Raw genomic sequence first — 24,666 nt, 5'->3', positions numbered from 1 at the left:
GTGTCTATCGTTCCTCCACCTGCCCACCTACGGGACTCCATTTCTTGGCAGGGAAACCAGCCTACTCGAGCACTCATTGAATATATATTTAATGGTGCGACATTTACATGATGCCAAGGAGACTTTGAAATGACTAAATTTAAAATAGATTTTAATACCTAAAGCAAGAGAGAGAAAGCAGAAGGAAATGAAGCACATTCTCTGAGTTAAGAAGACACATTACAGAAGAGCTAAAACCAAATAAGCCTGCAGATTTCCAAAATAGATGTTTATTGTGCTATTTCCCATCATTTTTTTTTTCTCTGTCTCTTCCTTCCCCTCCACCCCACATGCATTAGGCGAATTAGTGAACAACAATGAGGATGTTTAAATTACTACTATTTACGGAGCACTTACTCTGTGCCAAGCACTTTACCAAGATTTTAAGATATAATATCTCATTTAATTCTCACAAGAGCGCAATGAGTATGATCCCTACTTACAAGATTAGACAGGAGGCTTAGGGAGATTAAATGTTTTGTCTGAGTTCATTCACTTGATAATACTTCTATTAGTTTCCTATTTCTATTGCGACAAATTACCACAAATTCAGTGTCTTAAAACAACACATGCTTATTATCTTACAGTTTTGGAAGTCAGAAATCTGAAATGGGTCTCACTGGGCTAAAATCAACGTATTAGCAGGCCTGTTTTCCATTCTGGAGGCTCTAAGGGAGAACCCACTTTCTTGCTTTGCTAGCCTCTAGAGGCTGCCTTTGTTCCTTGGCTTATGGCCTGTCTTGACCACCAAAGCCAATAACATTAGACTGAGTCCTTCTTACACTGCCATCTCTCTGCTTCTTCATCTTTTGCCCCAATCTGCCACTTTCAAGGAACCTTGTGATTACATTGGGCCTACTAGAATAATCCAGGATAATCTTATTTTAAGATCAATTGATTAGCAGCCCTAATGCCAACTGCATCATGAATTCCTCTTTTCCATGTAGTCAGACATATTCACAGGTTCAGGGGTTTGGGACATGGAATCTCGAAGGGCCATTATCCTGGTTTCTACAGTACTGTCCTGGTTACTCCACTCCTGATCTCCCTTGCTTCTGATCCTTAGTCCCAGCTTACTCCTTCAGCAGTCACTAAAGATGCTGGCTACACTCCCAGCCTCTGGCTGTTAGGCTCCTGGTACTTCTGTTAAGATGGCTCAATCCCAGACACGTGTACACATATTCACAGATACACACAGACTTCCTCTAGGGAAACTTGGAACATATTGAGCTTCTCTGACTCCTCGCTTAGTACACATTTGCTGAGCCCTAACTCTATGCCAGAGATACAAGACAGCCCCTGCCGTCAAGATGCTCACATTCAGAAGGAAAACATGCAGGTAAACCAGCGGTCACAAGATCCTATGGTAAAATGTGCAGAGTGCTGTGGGGGGCTGAGGAGGGAATTGGGGAGCGTATTAGGGAAAGATTCAAGTGAGAACTGACACTTAACTAAAATCCTAAGTGATGAATAGGAATATTCAAGCAGAGATAAAAAAAAAAAAGGAGGGGGCAGAGTCTAGACAGAGGGAATGCCGTGTACATAAACATGGAGAATAAGAGAAATGGACCATTTGGAGATGCAACTAGTGTAGGTTAGATGGAACATGGGATTCAGTTCGAGATGAGGGCCACAATGACATGAGAAGAAGGCAGTTTAACTAGTTTGGGTAAAGACTAGGATAGAGTAATAAAAAACCTTCAAGTACAACACCCCAAGTAGAATACATTTTTTTAAAAATATTTTTTTCTTTATTTATTTATGATAGTCACACAGAGAGAGAGAGAGAGAGAGAGAGAGGCAGAGACACAAGCAGAGGGAGAAGCAGGCTCCATGCACCGGGAGCCCGATGTGGGATTCGATCCCGGGTCTCCAGGATCGCGCCCTGGGCCAAAGGCAGGCGCCAAACCGCTGCGCCACCCAGGGATCCCAGTAGAATACATTTTATTTCCCTGTCACAAAATTATCTTGCTAGCCTAGGCTGGTGCATAGCTATAGGAGGATGTTCAGGAGCCATATTGTTCTTCTACCTTTGCACAGTTGAAGGCAGGTCACTGCAACGTCTGTTCCAGTTTACAAGAGTAGAAAGTGAAGAAGTCGGAGGCAAACAATTTCCTTTTAAGCAAGTAAGGCAGGGCTGGATTAGGAGGACATTTCTGACCATGTGACAACATATAAACTTTATCCCAAGAGCAATAGGACATGGCTAAGGGGTCAAAGATTCAATTTCAAATATGCAAATTCAAGCACTAAGCAAGGATAGACTGGACAAAGGCAAAGCTAAAAAGCAGGAAGTCTGCTAAATGCATCTTAAAGATGCATTTAGCAGGAACCCAAGGGGGAAGTGATAAGAAAAGAGTAGATGGAATTGAGTTTGTGGAAGCAAATACAGGAGAGTTTTAAAAGTGAGAACGGATTCAATTGTTAAATGTTACAAAGATGTCAAGCAAAAATAAGGACTGGGTTTGGACTAGGATGTCATTGGTCAGCTTGCTGAGAGGACTTCCGGTGGAGTGTTGGCACAGAAGGGAGTGGAAAATTGGAAATAAGGAATGTAGAAAATTGTCCAAGATGCTTGGCTATGACATAGACATACGTGGTGGTAGTATTTTTTTTTTTTTTAATATAGAAGAGCCTAGAGATGGAACGGTTAAAGATAAATGTGAGCAAGGAGTAATTAACCAACAAAAGTGGTTAGAAGGAGGGAAAGAACAGGATCCAGGGCCCAAGGGAGAAAATAAATTCTGTGACAGAAGATAGACCCAGAGCCATTAAAAAAAAAACCATTTTTCCCTTCAACTGAGACATTTAGAGAAAATGCCAGAGATGCTGCCAACTGTCAGCATAAAGATGGAAGGCAGTAAACCAAGGGCAGTAAGGTCTGTCTGGGGTCTGAGGGTTTACTTCTGCTTCAGAAAGTTAAGACTAGATATTAGGACAATTTATAGTGATGAGTAAATTTGATCACAAGGCAAGATTGCAATATGAGTTGAGTCTTATACAATGAGATGTAATTAATTCCCTGAAGGTACAACCAGAATTATCTTAACAGTCACAAAAAGACACATTGGAATGTTAATTTGCTTCCTCCCATTCTTCTTCTTCTTCCCATATCCCCAAGTGTTTTCCCTTTACGTAGACTCTGCACTAAATCATCTTAATGATGAACCCTCCTTAACTTGGTTTGTTCTGCCTGTGGCATCCTTTTCTGCCTTCCTAACTCACCGAATTCCACTTTGTTATCTCAGCATTTCCCTGGGGATCTTTTAGGCGTCTACATCTTAGTTTCATTTCAGTATCTTCACTGTGTCTTTTGCATTACATCAACAGTCTGTTAGTTTCAGACTTTGCCTTCTGGTACCAAGTCGATTAATATACGATTTTGAAAATGTAAATATGCATATATGCAGCAAAGTGCATCAGAGTCGAAAGAACAAAGAAGCAGTTTGTGTTGGCCTATAGGCTGCAAAACCATGCGGTATAATAAGCCCTGAACCTAGAGAGAGGAATTGGACTTGGCTCCTGTCCATCCAAATGATGTACGTGAATTTCCCAGTGAGGTTCATTGCAGGTATTCAAATGCTGGGTTTTTTCTCCCTCCACTCTCTCACAGAGTTCACTTTCAAATGGGGGAGGCATAACTGTGGCATAAATAAATATTTATAAAAGGGAGGAAGGGAGCTGTGCCTGGGTGGCTCTGTGGGTCGGTTAAGGGTAGGATTCTCGATTTCCTCCCAGGTCATGATCTCAGTGTTGAGATGGAACCCTGCATTAGGCTCCATTGAGCTTGGAGCATGCTTGGGATTCTCTCTCTCACTCTCCTTCTGCGCCTCCCTCCTCTCACTGGCTCTCTTGCTCTCTGTCTCTCCCTTGAAAAAAGAAAAAAAGAAAAAGAAAAAAGGAGGGGAAGGGAACAATAAGGAGATAAGGTTCCATACTTGAAGGAACAAAGACAAAAAAAAAAAAAAAAAAAAAAAAAGCCCACATAGCACACCAAGGAAAGTAAGGAGAAACAAGTCCATCTGCAGTAGTCTCCAGGACCTTGTTAACAATGACATTTAGATTTTGATCAATCACTTTGACCAAGATTTTTTTGTGTCAGGGGGAGACACCCAGATTAAAGTTTTTTTGTTTTATGAGATCACCAAATAAGGATCTAGGCTATTAAATTACACAGCTGATGACAATTTTTATTTGTTTAGTTTAGTTTATTTATTTAGCCAAATACAGCCTGGATTTCATTCCCTGGCAAATTTGTTGGTAGCATTTGGGAAACAGGCTTTGGTATAGGACACTTACTACCCAGTAGCCTTGTGATCCTGGTTAAGCTATGAAGTCTTTCTTTCTCAACTGCCTCATTCTCGTAAGGTTGTTAGGATTAAATAAGATAACCATATAAAGTCCCTTGGCACATAGTAAGTGCTCTGCAAATGGCAGTCATGTTGAAGGAAGCAATCAAGAGGACGTGACTGCCTCTTGACTGGAGAGTTGGATCCAGGCAATCTGAGGCTCCTCCCTCCCAATCCTGTCCTTGGAATGTACACTGTGCCTACAATTGCCACAGTGAGAGCTCTTTCAAGGACATAACGTTGAGAGAGTAAGATGTGTTCATGACTGGAACCCAGCAAAGACCTTTAGACTAATTTGATAGTAACTGCAAAAGACAGCATCTAGAATAAATCTATGATTTGCTAGGTTGTAATCAGGATAGTGGAATAAGGAGTCCAAAGCAAATGTGCCCAAGAATTTCTTACACAGAAACTGTTGTGACAGCATGAGCCATCAGTAGAGACACCCCACCATATATATATATATATATATATATATATATATATATATATATATATACTTTCACACACATTTGTGCAATGCATTACATTTAGTGTGCAGATGTGGGTACGTGAAAGAATTAGAGAAGGATGTGTGTCCCCTTTCATTTTTCCACCTTTATATTCATTAGAAAAAAAGAAATGCTAAATAAAATGTTAATTAATTTCCCAAGATGTCCTAGTCAATATTCCTGTGTATGGGGACAGGGCTATTGGTAGCAGGGAGGACTTGCAACAATGGCAACAATGGATTGAATATCCCTTTAAACTAAGCTGATTCAAAAAAATAAAAAATAAAAAATAAACTAAGCTGATTCTATGATCATCGTATTTTTCTGTAATCACAGCCATACCCTAGAGGAAAAAAGGGTAAGCAAAACCCTTTGCTATTACTCTAAAATATCCAGAAAATAACAATAACCCTGCTATTGAAATAGCAAACAATTATAAGGATATCTTTTATAGCATGGTTAAAAGTGGAGAGTATGGGAAAGAATTTAAATTTCCAACAATTCAGTAAACAAACAACGACAAAATCATAGAATACAATATTTTTCAGCCTTAAAAATGATGCTTGTAGAAGGTTAGGCAATAACCAGGAAGGATATTAAAATGTATTGTTAAGTGAAAACAAGTTATAAAACATGTACATTAGAGTGTTTTGTTTTTTTTTTTTTTGCCAGGAAATACCCACCTATCATTTATTCACCTACCTTGCCATCAATCACCCACCTATTGAAGTGTATGCACCAAACTGTGAAAACCAGTTATCTCAGTATGAAAAGATTACTGGTCATTTTATGCTTTATTTTCCTTTTGCTTACCTTTATTTCTATGGTGTTTTCTCTGTGTTGACTATTTCTTACTTTTTAGAATAAGAAAAATAAATACTATTACTAGAACAAGAGAGAGTCAGAGTGAGAGAGAGCAAGTGCCAGCATGCTAGGGAATATGTTTGTGAGAGAAGAAAGGAAACATTAATTCAGAGACAGACTGGGGTTTCCAGGCCCTAAACTCCGAATCTGGCTTTCAACCTACCTTCTACATTAACTTAATTCAAGTCCTGCTTCCTGATGGATAATTAATCCTTTTGACGGTGAGCTGTCTCCTCATGGCTCATACCTATACCTTGAAACTGACTCAAGGGATCCCTGGGTGGCGCTGCGGTTTGGCGCCTGCCTTTGGCCCAGGGCGCGATTCTGGAGACCCGGGATCGAATCCCACATCGGGCTCCCGGTGCATGGAGCCTGCTTCTCCCTCTGCCTATGTCTCTGCCTCTCTCTCTCTCTCTCTGTGACTATCATAAATAAATAAAAATTAAAAAAAAAAAAAAAAAAGAAACTGACTCAAGCCTATGTCTGAGCCCCACTTGGACCCTGCCTCCTTAAATCTATGCATGTAGTTATGATAAAAGAAGATTTTGCCTTATGTCAGAAGTTGGACCATAGATGATATACCAGGCTGTGTCGATTTTATGATGGGTTGGGACTACTTACAGTACATATCCATATATACATGTAGTAAACTTCCAGTCTACAATGGAAGTACAAACTAATTGCCAATTGTCATTTATTAGTGCTCTTAGCACTTTTTTTCTTGACACCTATATCATTTTTCTCAATTATATTGTCTGTCCCTGATCCCTGGCATATATTATATAAACATGAGTGTAAATTTTGTATATTAGAATTTGTTTTTGGTAAAATTTCAGTAATTGAAATTTTAATATATTAGGAAGTGACTTTAATATTTATAGCTTTATTCCTAATGTTAAAAATTATACAGGGCAGCCCGGGTGGCTCAGTGGTTTAGCACCGCCTTCAGCCCAGAGCCTGATCCTGGAGACCCGGGATCAAGTCCCACATCAGGCTCCCTGCATGGAGCCTGCTTCTCCCTCTGCCTGTGTCTCTGCCAATCTCTCTCTCTCTCTCTCTCTCTGTCCCTCATGAGTAAATAAATTTTAAAAAAATCTTTAAAAAATTATACATTCAAAATTATGTTAACGCTGGTTTTCTAAATCTTTTAGTTTATCTACTTCATTTATTTACCATAATAGGATAATGAAACACAAAATTTAACTCATCTGGTTCAACTGAATACTTTAATGAAGGGATCATGCAATGGGCTGAATGGGTCCCCCTAAAATTCATATGCTGAAACCCTAACCCTCAAGATAGTGGCACTAGAAGGCAGGCTTTTGGACATGGTTAGATCATGAAGACAAAGCCCTCCTGAATGGGGCTAGTGACGTTTATCCCTAAGAGAGAGCTCTCATCTCTTCTACCACATAAGGTTAGAGAAAAAAACTAGCTCTTAGTAAGTGGGTTTGTACCACAGAATCAGCCTACACCTTCACCTTAGACTTCCCAGCCTCCAGAACTATGAGAAATAAATTTCTGTTAGTTAAGCCACCCAGTATATGGTATTTTGTTATAGCAGGCCAAACTTACTAAGAAAGACACATGGTTTGCTGAGATGTGGGCAGGATTGAAGGAACCAAAAAGCATGTGGAGACATCCAGGACCTAGTGGTGTTGGAAACTATTATGGGCCTCAGACCTAAAGAGGCAAAAGGAGAAAGTAATGTTTCTGGATCGCATGAAGGTTTGGCACTGTGGAGGAGGGGCCACCCGTGGGAGCTGTGGTTGTGGAGGGCACAGCCATCCCAGAAGCAAAGTGCAGAAGAGGGTCATGGGAAGAGGTACTTACTGGGTCTCTCTCCCCTCCTTCCAGCCTCCCATTGCCCGTAGCCAATGGACAGCCACCTGGCAAGAAAGCCTGGGTGATGCAGTCTGCAAGGGTCAGGACAGGGACCAAAAGAAATCAGTGGAGAACAGAGAATGAATGGCAAACAGGGAAATAAAAATAGTATATTCATGCAACAACTTTTTTTTTTAAAACTAATTGCTGTCCTCCAAACATTGGGCTAAGTGTACTTGATTCTCTAAACTTTGGGGATTCTAAGTAGATTAGTTGGGCACAGCTTTAGAGGAAGTCTCTGTTTTCTTGAATATTATTTCTATTTACGCATTTCAATAGGGACAGCACTTCATGGATTAGACTTCCAGTGAGCTTTGCTACCTTTTTGCTTCTGCTTGCTGTTCTACATAATGGCACCATTTGAAAAGCCATAAGGATAGAACAGGCACGACTTCTTATAATTAAGCTCAGGAGTAAAATACACAGTTGAATTTTGGAATTTTACATAAGGGAGGTTTCGAGGCTCTTTGTTGGCTTTTGAGAACAAGGACAAATAAGGACACAGAACACAGGAGATAGGAGGCAGGAACGAAAGCAAATAGCTTAATGAGCTATTCAAAGGGGAATTCACAAACCGTGCTTCCTGAGCCTTGAGAAATATGGAGGTATTTGGGTGAGGAGCTCATGTTATTATCACTGGAAATGCTTGTATGGAGAAAGGCAATGGATTCTCAAAGAGGGAGAGTTCTGATAAAAATCCGAAATTGCAGAACATGCCTCTTCATTCAGAGCTACACAATCCAGGCTGTGGAGTACTGAATGGGCTTGCATTTCTCTAGTCTACCCTCTGGCAATTTTGGAGTCCTGCTCCATTGATTTTTAAGCACTACCCTCTCTCCTCCTTTCATACAGGCCAAGCAGAAGAACTTGGATAGTACAAGTATATCTTATATCACACAATAAATTAGTTTCTTTGCTACTCTACATAGACTAGTATTTCTTAATGGATGTGTAAGTTTTGAAACTTAAAATATCCACCTTCTGATTCAGGTTCTGTCACTGTGTAAACTCAGAGAAGTCACTTGATTTCACAGGGCCTCAATTTCATCATCTGCAGAGATCAAGTGGGAAACGGGGGGGTTTACTTGGGCTTTAGGAAGTCATTAAATGCATGAGTTGTAATCATCTGTACATATCTGTGTGTACACGTTCCCACTTGCAAATGGAACATCAGTACCATCCATCAGCTTCTCCAAGAACTTTGTGTTCCCTAAAAACAATTATACAAATCTAAGCCAAAAATGTTAGGCACACCCCCATTTTAAATTAAGAAATTCTACAGCTTCATAAAAATCTTTGGTTTAGATTGCAATTTCAGAGCTGTCAAATCCTTTTCTTGAGCTTCAATTGATAGTGGCTCTGCCAAATTTAAGTTTCTACTCTCTTCCCAGTTTTAATGATCTGTAACCAAATAAATCAAACTTCTAACAAGGAGATAAGCCATCAAATGTATTAGAAACAGTCTCGTTTAAAAGATCATTTTTACAATATAAATAAATATGCCTTATTTTATCTGTTTTAAAAATCATCATTTTAATATTTGGTTTCTCATAACATCCAAGGAACTGCAGCTTGAGATATTTAATAGAATTTCAGAGTAAAATGAGATCTTGGGCAGCCCGGGTGGCTCAGTGGTTTAGCGCTGACTTCAGCCCAGGGTGTGATCTTGGAGACCTGGGATCGAATCCCATGTCAGGCTCCCTATATGGAGCCTGCTTCTCCCTCTGCCTGTGTCCCTGCCTCTCTCTCTCTCTCTCTCTGTGTCTCTCATGAATAAATAAATAAAAGCTTTAAAAAAATAAAATAAAATGAGATCTTGCAGCAGCACTATCCAAAAGAACTTTCCGAGATAATGGAATGTTCTATAAATTTGTATTGTCTGATACAGGCTACTAGTTGTTTCTGGCAATCGAGCTTTTGAAATGTGGCTAGTATGACTAAAGAATTAAACTTTTGATTTAATTTAAATAGTCACACGTGGCAAGTGACTACCGTATTGGATAACACTGTCTTAGAGAATGTCCCCTGTAACCTGCATAAGGAGCTAAAAATCTCACAGCACCTCCTATAAAGCAGGATTTCTCAACAGCAACACTGTCTATTGAGTGGGGTCAGGTAATTCTTTGCAGGGAGGTTATTCTGTGCACTAGAGGGTGTTCAGCAACATTCCTGGCCTCTCCCCACTAGATGCCATTAATGCTTGATCCCCAATTGTGACAGTGTCTTCAGACATTGCTAATTGTCCTCTGGAGGTTCTAGTCGTCCCAGGTTGAGAATCACTGGCCTTAAATAAGTTGTCCTTAAGCTTTTCCTTGAAAGTACCCAGGGACCAAGCACCTTGACCAGATGGACCAATTCTAACCAGATTCTTGAAATTATTCGGAGGTTATTCCATATATATGAATGCCCATAAATTCTTATCCAGTGTTTGTACTTGTTGGCAACTCTGGTAAACTGTTTATTGAGGAGGAAGGTGGAACTAAGCAAGCTAGTTGAAATGTGTATTAACAGGAAGCTCAACACATAGTGGTTAAGAGTGTGATCTCTAGAACTAGACACGGGCTCAATTTCTGGTTTTGTCAGGAACAAGTTGTGGGTCATTTGCAAGTTAATTTGGTTCTCTGTTTCTTAATTTTCTTGCTTGTAAAAAGGAATGATAATAGTAAACAGACTTGTCTTAGAATTAAATGTAAATAATGCCAATAATACACTTGATTCTTATTATTGTTAAGTAACAGTGACAATAATATTCTACTTTCTTGTGGTGCTACTTGTTATCAAATATTTTATCACATGTGATCTTCTGAATGATTTTATAGATATTGGTACTCCCATTTGATAAGTGAAAAATGTGGAAGCTCACGTAATTTAAATGGTGTGCTCAGGCACATGCTCGGTGGGCTCAGAAAGCTGGATTCACATCCAGCTTGTCCAGTTCCAATGTTAGTGTTCTGTCTGCCGTGCACAAAGATTTCTCCCTGACTTCACCATCTTACATTCTGTGTCTGTGAGGCTATGTGTACCAGGTATGGAGAGTTTTATAGAGTGATCAGGGATTTGTGTAACCATTGGAAGGGCCAAGGTGTAAAAGTCAGAGAAGCCACCTGCCATGATCTTAGCCTGAAACACTAAAGCAAGAGAGGTTCTTAGGAGTTGGTGGAAAGCTGCTGTGAAGCTGCATCTGCTCATGCATCTACATAAAATCATCTCCGCAGGATAAAGGCCTCTGTTTCTTCTCTGCCTTCCAGATAGCTCACTGATGTTCTTACCTGGATCCTGCAGGGAATGGAATTCTGGGAAGTGTAGTTCCTGCTTTACTTCTGCAATGCAGTGGAGACCTAGAAGGGGATGGTAGTGATTCTAAGCTGACAACCAAGAATCCAGCACATAGCCAAGGGATTCATTCAGTCACCAGCAGATTATATGCGGCAGGGAGATATGTAGGGAAGGTCATGGGTCCAAATGCCCCCTTTGGCACCTCTAGTTATCAGTGAGTAATTCATTTCACACTCTCAGCCTCTTTGCCTCTCAGGATTAAATAAAATAACAAACACTGCATGATTCTCACAGTCTGGAACACAGTGAATGCTCAGTTAATACTGGTTCTTGCCTCTCCCAGCTATACCCGGGCAAGTGTATTCTGTAGGCTATTTGCCCTAAGTGCTCTTACATAGTTTAAGGCAGATGCTTTTCAGGCAGAGATTGCTGGTTGCTGTATCCACCTTCCTTTCTTCCATAGTGATAGAGACCCCATGATGGCCCAGATGAAGATCATATTTCTGGCCTATTTTGAAGCCAAGTATGGCCACATCCTCACCTGCAGCTGTGAGGGGGAGGTGATGATACGTCTTCCAGGTCTGGCCTTTGAGAGGAACTGGACCCACACTGCTCTTCGTCACCCTCTTTCTGCAGACTGGGACACCACCATGTTGATAAGAGCCAACTGTGGGCTGGCAGCCATGGATCGAAGGCAGCAGAGCAAGAAGCCAGAAGGAAGTAGGCTCCTTGTCCCTCTGGGACTGCATGTCAGCCAAGACAGCTTGACTCAGACTACTATGTGAGTGAGAAATAAACTTCTGTCTTGTTGCCACCACTGATCCTTCTTTGCTGTAGCAGCTTGGCCTGTCTTCTAACTATACATCATTGGATGCAGTCACTCCTACATAATTCCTCAATTATTACATGAAGGCAGCTTTCTGTAAGGGTGTGAATGCTCACTTGAGACAGATTTCAAGCCAGAATGGCCAATATCTCACTTAGCCAGCTAACTTTATTTGAAATACAGATCCTGAGAGCGGTGGGTGCAAAAACAGGGAGAGGCAGAGAAGCATCTGGAACCAACACTGAAGGAGCTCAGATACCTAGCAGGGGAAGCAGGAAGCCCTTTAAAGCCACAAGGTGTACTGTCCAAGATGATAGGAGGGCTGATAAGAAATGCTTTCAATGCAGAAGTCAGTGACATTTCCTGGCTTTCATGAATAATTCTGGTATTAAAAACAAACAAACTAGACAAATAAAGCAATGCTTCCCTCAGCTGAATGACTGGGTGATCATCTGTGCTCAGCAGAGCAGCACGAATACTTCCAATCATCATAATTTAAAGATTCCAAGTGATAAAAGCATCACATTGAAATATCTGTTGCCTTCATGCTGGCCTGGCTATACAGACACAAAGAACTAGAAGGTACTGCTAAGTCCCTGGGATCGCGGCTGGCACGTTTATCGCGGCATTTACTACGTCGTAACCTCATCAGTTGTATAGATGTCCTTTCTCTAGACTGTGAGCCCTCTGTGAATTATTTGCCTTTGTACCTTCTGCTCCTAGAATGGTCAATAAATATTTAAATGGTTGAATCTGTTCAACCTCTTTACTTTGCAGTGACTTGTTCAAAGTCAAAATTAATAATAGAAAAAATCTGATTGCTTTTTTCCTTCTGTGTGAAGAGTTCTATTTTTTCCAGGGCATGAATGGCTAATACAAACCTCAGTGACAAATACAAATATGAGGCATTCTATGACCCAGACCCACATATACACACAAACACAAACACAAAAAAACACACTTGCACTAACATACACATAAACAGAAAGGCACATAAATAAACACAAAACACACATAAGCACAGACACCATACAACACACATACAAATACACAAACTCATGGGTTTTACATTTGAATTTCAGGCAAATAATGAGTAACATTTTAGGATAAATAAGTTTTAAATATTGTATACACACACACACACGGGACATGCTTATCTTAGGAGCATTATTTGCCCATTTACTTGAAAATCAAAATTGACTGTGTGCCCTGTTTTTTTATTTGCTAGATCTGTCAACGTTACCACAAACACACACATAGGTATATGTGCAGAAGTTCATACAAAAACACATAAGCAAGTATGTACATAGATACATACACCACAAAGATTTAGTTCTTCCTAATATCCTGCCACTGACAAACTGCTCAACAGATTACCTGTTTTAGCTTTCCTTAGAGAGCTGGGGGATGTCAAAGTGTTTTAGGAGGGAAGCAGAAGGCTGATGATTCTCCACTAGTGGTCCTGTATGGAGGAGGGAAAGGGGAGCATTATTCTTCGGTGATAGGGCCAGCTGCTTTAGAAAGAGCATACCTCCCTCCAAAGATTCTCTCTCTCTCTCTCTCTCTCTCTCTCTCACACACACACACACCCCTCAGCATCTCCAATCACCATAGTCACCACTAGCAATTCCTTCCATGTGATTTTGTAAAGAAAATCAGGCTCCAGAAAGAAACTCCACCCCCCCGCCCCAGAAATCTATGATGCTGAGTTTACAAATATGCTTGGCAGTGAATGATAGGATGGGTTTGTATGAAATCCTACCACTGTTTAGAGTGCTACTATATACCCTTAACTTAGATATCCTGTGGGCAATTCTTGACACTATGTTCCTTATTGCTCCCTACCCCATAATCCCTTGACCATTACCACCTGCTAATGTCTATTCTTTTCAGAAATGTCTTGGCTATGCTTTTTGGCCTCCATTCCCATGGCGACTGGCCATCCTTTGCCTCTTACAATCTCTTACCTCGATATTGACTTCAGCCCCTACTGCCTCCCTACAATTTGCCAACTAATTCATCTTCTGAGAAAATACCAGAGTGGAGCTCCCAGTGTACAAGTTTGATCATGATCCTCCCTTCCTTGAAATCCTTTGATGGAGCTCTATTTTCTCCACCATGAACCCTTCCTTACCTTTCAGCATGGCCCGAAAGGCCCTTCTCTCTCAGAACCCATTCCAACCTCAGTTTCCACTTTTACCTCTGATGTTTAGCCTGCTCCACCAAAATGAATGATTTTCCATACAGTTACTTCCACTGCTCAGCCTTTCTCCCATCATTCTCTGTGCATGAAGTGTTCTTCCCTTCCTTCTCTGCCTACTGAATTAATGATCCTTCAGATCGCATTGCATATCCTCTTCAACCCCATCCCACACTAACTTCCACTCCTGTAGAATGAATTGCTCCCTCCTCTGTGCACCCATGGTCTTTTACATATACTTTCCATTTACCATTATAGTTATTTATTATCATTTATAAGCCACTCTCCCCACCACCTCCAAGCTTGTGAGGTTAACTCTTATTCATATATGAACCACCAATATCCCACAGGATGGTGCCTGACACAGAAAAGGGTCTTAGGAAATAACCTAGTTGCTAGAATGTTATTGGGTAACAGGGTGGGTTGAGGCTACTAGCTTGGGTCGAGGCTTTGGAATCAAGAAACTAATATTTGAATCAAGAAAATCCTGTTTATTACCTCCATGGCCTGTAACAAGTTATGTAATAGCTCTGTGGCAGGCAGAACAATGGCCACCCTGAAGAGGTCCACATCATCACCCCTAGAACCTGTGAGAATGTTGCATGCATGGCAGAGGGAAATTAAGATGGATAAGCAGCTGACCTTAAGAAAGGGAGAGTAACCTAGACCATCCAAGTGGCCCCAGTGTAATCACAAGGGTTCTTGAAAGTGAGAAATTGAAGCAGAAGGGCAATCAGAGTGATGCAATGTGAGAAGGGCTCAACCTACCATTGCTGGCTTTGAAAATGGAAATGGCCTTGGAACCAAAGAACAAGGCCACCCTCTGGAATGCTGGAAAGATGAGGAAACGTATTCTTCCCTGGGGCATCCAGAGGGCATGCCTCTGCCAATCCCTTGGTTTTAATCCAGTGTATGCCATTTCAGACTTCTGACTCTCAGAACTATAAGGTAATGACATTGTGGTCTAAGTCACTAAGTTTGAGATAATTATTACAGCAGCACTAGGAAACTCATACAAGCTCCAAACCTGTTCCTTTTTTGGAAAATGAAAACAATAATAATCTCAATCACACAAGGTGATGGAGAAAATCAAATAAGCTAATTATGTAATGCATTGGCACGGTGCTTTGCACGGAATGGGTGCTGAAGAAAGACAGTAGTTGAAGTAATAGCTACAGTACTAATACTCCCACTAATATGATATTGTTGTCATTTAAAGCGGGGGGGGGGGGTAAGTTGGGAGTTAAAAAAGATACCCAGGGAGCAGCAGTCTACTGGAGTTGTTCATAAGAGGGTAGTGAGAAGGGGCTGAATCAACTGCCCTGGAGATCCCCAGGCCCCTCTACAACGACAACAAATAGAAATTGCCACCACTCCCCTTGCCATTTGAAATTCTACAATAATTATGACTATGCATTTGTAGGATGTCATTAGCTACACAGCTCTTCATATCAGCCTATAGCCCATTAGGTAGAAAGTCATCTTTATTTCTCAATGATTTTTCTTGTATGATCATTTTACTGGAGAAGTTTCTCACCTTTGTCTTTTGAGAAAGCTCAGAATCTTATATATAATACATTTCATGGCTGTCATAAAGAGAGAAGAGCTTGAAGCCTACATTCATTTGAAGATGAGATACTGTGGAAGTCAAATAATAATGAACTACATTATTATTATTATTATTACTATTATTCAGTAGAGAAAGAAATGTCTGTACAGAAGAATAAGCCAGATTCCATTAGTCAGGTTATATCCATTATGTATTTGATATGAACTTAGTGTGTATAGTTTTTAATATGACTTTTGAGATTAGAGGTCTGTGTCAAAGTCAGCACCAGAAGACAACAAAAACTAAACACACAACTCTTTAAGGATCTATTCTCATTATAGTTTACACAAACACTTAGATGACTTTTTTTTTTTAAATCCTGGCTCTGCTGACATCCTAACTTATAATTTGATAAATGCATGATGTGTCAATTCTCAGGCAAAACTTCACTGCTGGGCAGAGATACTTACATTCAGCAGAAATCCACAGATAACCCTTAGCTGAATTGTTAGCAGATAGTTAGCTCCCAATCTCACCAGTACTTTAGTCTTCTTAGCCATAGAAAGAGTTGTCAATGTGGATTTCCTGTCTTTTTCCATCTCGGTCCCCAGTCTCTTTTGAAGGGGCTACTAAGCAACAGAGTGGCTACAGGAAGCAAGGAAATGAGGCAGTGAGGGAAGAGGGTGGGGGTAAAGACAGGGGTAAATACTGAGCCCCTGCTCTATATCAGGCTCATACTTTGCAGATGTTAAACCCATGGAAATTTCCTACGGTCCTGCAAGGTAGCCCCCTTCTCACATACAGGATCCTGCTGGACTGTAAGCTTCATGACTGTATCTTCACTGTATCTCCAGGGATTCGTATGTGCATTAATGCCTGTTGGGGGGAGTTGAAGGACTTGCTGAGGTTGTATAGGCAGCAGCAAAACCAAATTTGAACCCAGGCCTGTCTGTCTGCACATTGACCCACACTGACTATACTCCGGACACCTGAGCTTCCCGCCCAAGACTTTACAACAGAGCAGTCATGGGCACCGCTCTTGCCGTGTGAAGAATTATGACATGAGATGCTCCTTCTGACCTCCCATGTCCACTCACAGTCTGAATGTGTCTGTGTGTGTTTGCAGGTAGGGAGGCTGGCTGGTCCTGGGAAAGAATGGAGATATATGGGAAGTGAAATCGTGAGCCCCACACCTGTCTACGTGCCTCCTTCACCTGAACACACGTCTGTACTACAGTGTGTAATTCTGTTACTATAAAAGCAAGTGACACTTCAGGACAATATTACCCAGATTGCTTTAATTCCTCTGCTAAAAAGGAAAAAGAACTGTTTTTTCCTATTTCCATGCAGTCCCAAATTCCCATGTTAGCCTAGTTCCCTTTTATAAATGGGGGACACAAGAAGTTTACCTTGACACAGAAGTCAGTATCGATGGGCTCTACTAGGTTGCGGGTTCAAAAGAGGCTGAGTTATGTCTCCTTTTATTATTTCTCCTAGGGTAGAATTAAAGGGCCTAAGGATGACATCAAGTCTTAATGCTATTAGATTTCAAGTGCCAAGGGACCAATCTTTGCTTGTTTTTCTTTTTTCTCTAATAGAAGCACTAAACAGCAAGCAAGTATCATTTTTAGACTTAGAGGGAGAAAGTGCTTATTGCACAGTCTCTCTGGGAAGGAATACAGAGGTTGGAAAAACTGCCACAGTTTATTAATTCCATTTCTTTTCAAAGGAAAGGATGATTTTTCACATGGCCATGCTATAGAGACTTAGCCCATAAAATGAGATTTTCCAAGGGTTTTCCTATACATATCTTAATTATGATTTTTTTTGTTTTTCATGTCTTTTGGTTTTTATCTATTTCTGGGCTGTGTTATTTGACATGGAAAGGTATGCACCTTTCCATGTATTGCCATTGCAATTGTACTCTTATCCATTACAAATAAGCTTCTTTGTTTTATTTAATCCTTTGCCATAGATTCGACATCGTCAGATAACATTACCATCCCCAAATTTTGTGTGTTTTATTTATTTGGTAGACCTCTACCTCCCTCTTTCATTTAAAATTTTCTGATTATTTGCTTTAGTTGTATCTCTTTTTTTGTTTTTGTTTTTAATTCTTGTTCAATTTGAAGAAGTTTGTCTTATAATAAGGAAAGTAATCTATTTATATTCACTGTTTGATCTCTTTCCTGTCATCTCTAAGAATTTAATGTTTTTCTCTTTCTACAGTAATAAATGCTTTTCCACACTTAATGTTGTATATTTTTGTCTCTCTGCTTTGCTTTCTTGGTTGGCCTGCCCAGAATTAAATCTACTTCATCTATCAATTCTATTTCAAATTTTTTTTTTATTTCAAATTTATTTTCAGTTTATATGTTTTTTCTTTTTCTTTGGTCAGTATTTGGTAAAAGTACAAGTCATGTATTTTTTTTTTTTTTTTTTAAGAGAGAGGGAGCATAAGAGCCCGCTTATTCACACCCATGAATGGGGGAGGTAGGGGTAGAGGGAGAGGAAGAGAGAATATTAAGTAGACTACACACCTAGCATGGAGCCAACTCAGGGCTGCATCTCATGACCCTGAGATCATGACCTGAGCTAAAATTAAGAGTCAGGCACTCAACCCAGTGAGCCAACCACGCACCCCTTTATTCTTTGTGAAATGTCTTTGAGATAGCTTTGGCCATACCATATTAAAATGAATTCATTCTAGTCATTATAATCACTTTCTAAATCATCCCTAATTGCAATTTTGATTTCTTCTTTGACTCCAGTAGAATTTTTTTTAAGATTTTATTTATTTATTTGAGAGAGAGCACAAATAGGGAGAGGGGCAGAGGGAGAAGCAGGCCAGGGAGCCCTACTCAGGGCTTGATCCCAGGACCCTGGGATCATGATCTGAGCTGAAGGCAATCACTTAACCAACTGAGCCCCCCAGGTGCACCTCCAAGTAGAATTTTTAAAAGCCATTTGCCATTAACTTTCAGTTTTATTGCACTGTGCTAAAAAAAGTTAGTATAATGTCTCTTTTGGAATTATTGAGATTTGCCTTGTGACTCAAGATATCTATTTTTATAAAAGTACCATGAATAATTATAATTTATGATAAATAGATAAAAATAGACATACAAGCTTATTAATTACATTAGTTTTATAAATCCTTAGTAATTTTCTCTGTTACTCTCTAGACTCTAGGACAGGCACACTGAAATTTACTATTGGATATATTTTTGTCAATTTATACCGCTAATATATATTTTTTTAACATTTTAATGCTACATGATTCAATAAATAGTCATCATCCATGACCATTAATTCTTTATTATTATTCAAAAACATAAAACTATCCCCATTTGTCCCAGTTAGCAATTATTTCTCTTTTTTTCAACCTTATTTGATAATGTTATTGCCATCCCTACAATCTCTTTTTGTCCACTGAGTCTTCATCCACATTATTTTTAATCTTAATTAATTGTAGTTGAATCTCTGGAAAATCCTATAAAATTGAATCTTTAAGTCTGTTATCTTGGTTTTAGTACTTCCACTGAATATATTCATATTCATTTTAATAATTTTTTCTGATTTGTCCTCTTGTTTTGTACTTTTAAACATATTATCCAGGGATCCCTCGGTGGCTCGGCGGTTTGGCGCCTGCCTTTGGCCCAGGCCGCAATCCTGGAGTCCCGGAATCGAGTCCCACATCGGGCTCCCTGCATGGAGCCTGCTTCTCCCTCTTCCTATGTTTCTGCCTCTCTCTCTCTCTCTATCATAAATAAATAAATGAATCTTAAAAAAAATAAACAAATAAACATATTATCCTCATTTATTGTTTTTTTTCCTATTTTTTTCTTACATTGGCCAAATTTTTCTATTTTTTTTTTTTTTTTTTTACTATTTCTTTAGAAATTAAAAGTTGTAATTTTGGTCTACTACTGATAGTCTTTAAACTGAAAAAAATATATATTTCTTAATTAGCTCCAAGGATAAAAATAATGCCTTTTCAATATCTATATAAATATGGGATTTAGTGCCATCATACTCACTTTCCTTTCTCCCTTCTTGCCTAACATGTCTCCTTAGGTTTTGTTAATAAACAGTGGGCTTTCCGATCAGATTAATAATAATAGTAATGATTTTTTTTGGTTATGTATATTAAAGAATCACTCTTGACATCTGCATTGTTTTATTTCAAATTAATATCAATTATTTAGATTAATTCAAAATTTTACTTATTTTCTTGCTCATCACCATTAACTTCTTATCCAACCTCCAGATTCAAGTTCTTGGTTTGGGGTATTTGTGCATTAATACTTCTTCAAGTGGGTTTTCTTTTTTAAGATTTCATTTATTTATTCATGAGAGACACAGAGAAAGAGGCAGAGACATAGGCAGAGGGAGAAGCAGGCTCCCCCATGGGGAGCCTGATGCAGGACTCAATCCAGGACCCTGGGATCACAACCTGAGCTGAAGGCAGATGCTCAACCACTGAGCAACCTAGGCATCCCTCAGGTAGTTTTTATTAAGGAAAATAGATGGATGCTATGTTTCTTAGTTCTTACATATATGAGACTCTGTTCTGATGCTCTTGCACATGTTAAATACCACTTTATTAGATGCAAAACCCTTAGGTCGCAATATTTCTCTCTCAAATGCTGTGGATATTCTCTGTTGACTTTCAGCATTTGGTATTTTTAAGAAGTTGGCACCAGTGCCAACTGAACTATTTTTATATTTGGAAGACAACCTGTTTTTAATCCCCGAATTCCGGTAAGATGTTTCTCTTTGTCATTTGAGTTTCAAAATTCTACCACATAGATGTGCATTCCTTTTCAGATATTTTGCCTGGAGACCCTTTTGTATTTCTTTTCAGATATTTGTACTTAAAGACCCTTTTGCTCTGAAGGCTCTAGTCCTTTCAAATCAGGACATTTTTCTTTTATTATTTGTTTAGTGATTGCTCCTGCTCCTTTGGTCTGCCTTGCTTCCAGAATCTCTCTTTCAGATGAAACACACATATACACACTCACATAATCCTCTGGGGCTACTTTTCATCTCTTTTATATTTCTGCACATTGCACATTAGCTTTTTTTTTTTTTTTTTTTTTGGCCTGGGTTTTGGGAGCCTTAATCTCATCTTCTTATGCACTCACATGTGTCTATAGTTCCCCATCTGTTGAAGGCAGCTTCTATTGCATGTTTAAAAAAAGAACAAACTATTGACTTACTTTTAGCAATACACATAACAGATTAATTCATCTTACTGATAAAGGTTAAAGCGATTCACGATTCAAGTAAGATGAAAAGCTGCCCTTAACATCTTCCCAACTCACTTCCCTTCCCCAAATTAGAAAGATGTGTATGTGTGTGGGTGTGTATTTCCATACTTTTTTATGTATATTTACATCCATATAGAAATGTATGCTTTTGAATTTTTTTATTATTTGCAAAGAAACTTTCTATTCATACTGTTTTGCAATTTGTGTTTTTCATTCAGCAACAGGTAGTGGAGGTCACTCCACACTGGCTTAGGTCAGGTTTCCTGGGAAACAGAAGCTGAAGGAGAGAACTGCGTGTTGGGGGTTGATTGGCTACTGCTCTTAGGAATAACATCTGTGGGAGAGGAGAGGGACAGGATTGAACAGAAGGAAAGGTTAAACTGCAATGCAGCCACAACAAAGCTCTCAGCCATCTCATGGAGGGCTTTGGAGCTTTTCAGACTCATCTCCAATTGGGGAAAGGAGCCATATGTACCAGAGATTGCATGTGAACTGCCCTCAGAAGAGGCCATGACCTGGCGCGAGGCAGATCCCCTTGACAGCTTCTGGGGAGGGATTCAGCTTTCAGACATTGGCAGGGAGCCCTCTGGGCAGCTGAGGAAACAGTCCTTCAATCCTGAAGGGGGACATAGACATGGCATCCCAGCACCCACCAATACCTACAGATCTAATATTGCAAAATTCATGAGTGATAACTTTTGGAGTAAATAGATCATCTAAAAACATTCTGTTCCAGAGGCTGCTCACTGTGAATAATGGATCAAATGATGGACACATTGTCCATTTTGACTAAAATGTCACTGATACAATAAAAAAATTTAATATGAACATTTTCAAACACACCAAAAGGTATCAAAAACAATACAGCAAACCCTTGTATTCGCAGCACCCAGATTCAACAATTACCAAGATACTGCAATACTTTCTTTATTATCTTTTTGAAGTATTTAAAAAAGAATCCCATCTTTTATATACAGCATGGTGACTATAATTAACAATACTGTATTATATACTTGAAAATTGTTCAGGTAATAGATTTTAAAAGCTATTATCATGAAAAAATGAAATTATGTGAGGGGATGAAGATGTTAATAAACCTTATTTTGGTAATTGTTTTGCCATATATTCATGTGTTAGATCATCATGTTCCAGACTATTTCTTAATTTTTTTAGTCTTTATTGTGGAAATTAGGGAAGGAATGGAGTTAAATATGGGATCTCCCATAGACTTCATCAAATCTACCAATTTAAAGAAGAAAACATTATCTATTTATACAAATACAATGGGTAAGTGAACCATAACTTTTGCTTAAAAGCCATACAATGCTCCAGTTAGAATATGTGTTAAAAGAGTATAAATACCGCCTGTGCATTCTAAGTTTCATAATTAATTTACCTATTGAAGATTTTCTTTCTTTTTTAAAATTTAAATTCAATTAGCCAATATATAGTATATCATTAGTTTCAGATGTGGTTTCAATAATTCATCAGTTGTGTATAACATACAATGCTCATAATATCACATGCCCTCCTCAATGCCCATCACCCAGTCACCCCATCCCCTCACTTCCCCCCCCGCAACCCTGTTTGTTTCCCAGAGTTAAGAGTCTCTGTGGTTTGTCTCCCTCTCTGATTTCTTCCCATTCAGTTTTCCCTCCCTTCCCTCTGGTCCTCTGCACTATTTCATATATTCCACATATGAGTGAAACCATATGATAATTGTCTTTCTCCAAATTATGTATTTCACTCAGCAGAATACCCTCCTGTTCCATCCACATTAATGTAAATTAATGATAGGTATTCATCCTTTCTGATGGCTGAGTAATATTCCACTATATATATATATATACCTTCTATATCCATTCATCTGTTGAAGGACATCTCGGCGCCTTTCACAGTTTGGTTATTGTGGACATTGCTGAGGAAAGAGAAATCAAGCAATCAATCCTATTTGCAATTGCACCAAAAACCATAAGATACCTAGGAATAAACCTAACCAAAGAGGTAAAGGATCTGCACTCTAAAAACTATAAAACACTTATGAAAGAAGTTGAGGAAGACACAAAGAGATGGAAAAACATTCCATGTTCATGGCTTGGAAGAAAAAATATTGTTAAAATGTCTACGCTACCCAGAGTAATTTATACATTCACTGAAACTTTTCTTTAAAATATTTAGTTATTCACCTTTCTCCCACATATGAGCTTCCCAGGGCTATTTCATAGCTTTTTGTTTCCCATTGCAAAATGAACTTTTACTGTGAAATAGAAGTGTTCATTATCTCCCTTACTCATTTTTATTCCTCCTGTTGCTCTAAAGTCATCAAATGGTTCTTCCTTTTTTCTTCTCTAAGAAAGGAGCACCACCTGAAGCTACAAAGCTTATCTCTCTGGAGACTTCCCTGTCTTTTCCTCTGTTGTCTTTAAATAGCCTTTAATATGATAATGCACAATGTCTATCTCCAACTGCTCCTGCTTTGGGTTCTTCATCTATGTAATTGATATAATCTGTGAATACAAAAGTCAGATCCATATCTATCTATGTATCTATGTATCTGTCATCTATTTATCTACCTACCTTCTATCTATCTAAGTACCTAGTACTATCTATCTTAATATTTTGAAATACCCGTGGAAATAAAACACAGATATCACCTGTGAATTGGTTTCCTAACTCACATCCAACCATTACTGTGCCAGGGGCTGGAAAATACTTTGTTCTGGGTCTTGCTCTCTAGAGGATTAACCTAAACCATTTAACTTTAACCCAGTGACATCTTTACCTTTGCAGGAAGTCCTATATAGTATTACTGAATGATATAAATATGATTGTTGGAGTCATAAATCAGAATCATGTGACCTACACATTCTGTTCTCAGACGAAAGCCAAGATTACACAAACAAACCCCTAAGAGGTAGACATCTCCAAGAGAAACTTGTTTTTCTCCAGCTTTATTGGGAATAATTTACATAAAACTGTATATATTTAAACTGTACAACTGATGATTTGATATACATATACATTGTGAAATGATCTTCAGGAACAAGTTGATTGACATGTCTGTCATCCCACATAGTTAACTCTTTTATTTGTGTGTGTGATGAGAACACTGTGAATTTACCTTCAGCCAATTTCAAGTATACACTATTATATTATTAACTATAGTAACCATACTGTCCAAGAGAAACTTTTTTTAAAAAATCATTATAGAAAATGAGTATGACAAGTGGAAATAACGTGGTTTTAGGATTTTGACTTCATCCTCAAATTTCAGCATTGTCATGTGTCAGATTCCTCTTCTATAGAGTAGGAATAACAATATTGCCCAGGACAGGTCGGAGAAGAGCCTCAACTAAATATCTGCCCAAATCCCCCATCCCTCAGAAGTTCTTAAATTTTTTCACGTGCAAATATTTTTTGGAATCTTCCTACCACTTTCCATTGTGAAATTATTTTTTTTAAAAAAACTACTTATGTGAGCATTTAATATGTACCAGGTTCTGCTTTCAGCCCTTTCACCACATTGCTTACATGTATCCTCATGGCCATCCTACAGAATTGGTGCTGTTATTATCCTTGGGGAAATGAACAAAGACCACCCGAATGAGAACAAACAGAGGCTGTTCAAGATTTGCTATAGTTGGGGAGCCAGCCACCATCACTTGCATTTGGTAGAGACAGTCAGGGGAATGGAAAGCTCTCTGAAAGGACAGTCTTCAAGTTTGCTCTGGTCAGAAGCTGTTGGCATGCAGAAGCAGGAGGTAGGCTAACTTTAAGTGGGGCATTTTATGTGATTTCGGGGTGGGGGGTATATTTGGCTTTCTCCAGTGGGTTCTAAGTTGAAAGGAAAGGCAAAAAACTAGAGAAGCTGGCAGTCATGGGTCACATCCTCACACTTCTGGACTGATTACCATA

Source organism: Canis aureus, chromosome 18, assembly GCF_053574225.1.
Source record: "Canis aureus isolate CA01 chromosome 18, VMU_Caureus_v.1.0, whole genome shotgun sequence".
NCBI lineage: Eukaryota > Metazoa > Chordata > Mammalia > Carnivora > Canidae > Canis > Canis aureus.
This window is presented reverse-complemented; position numbering follows the sequence as displayed.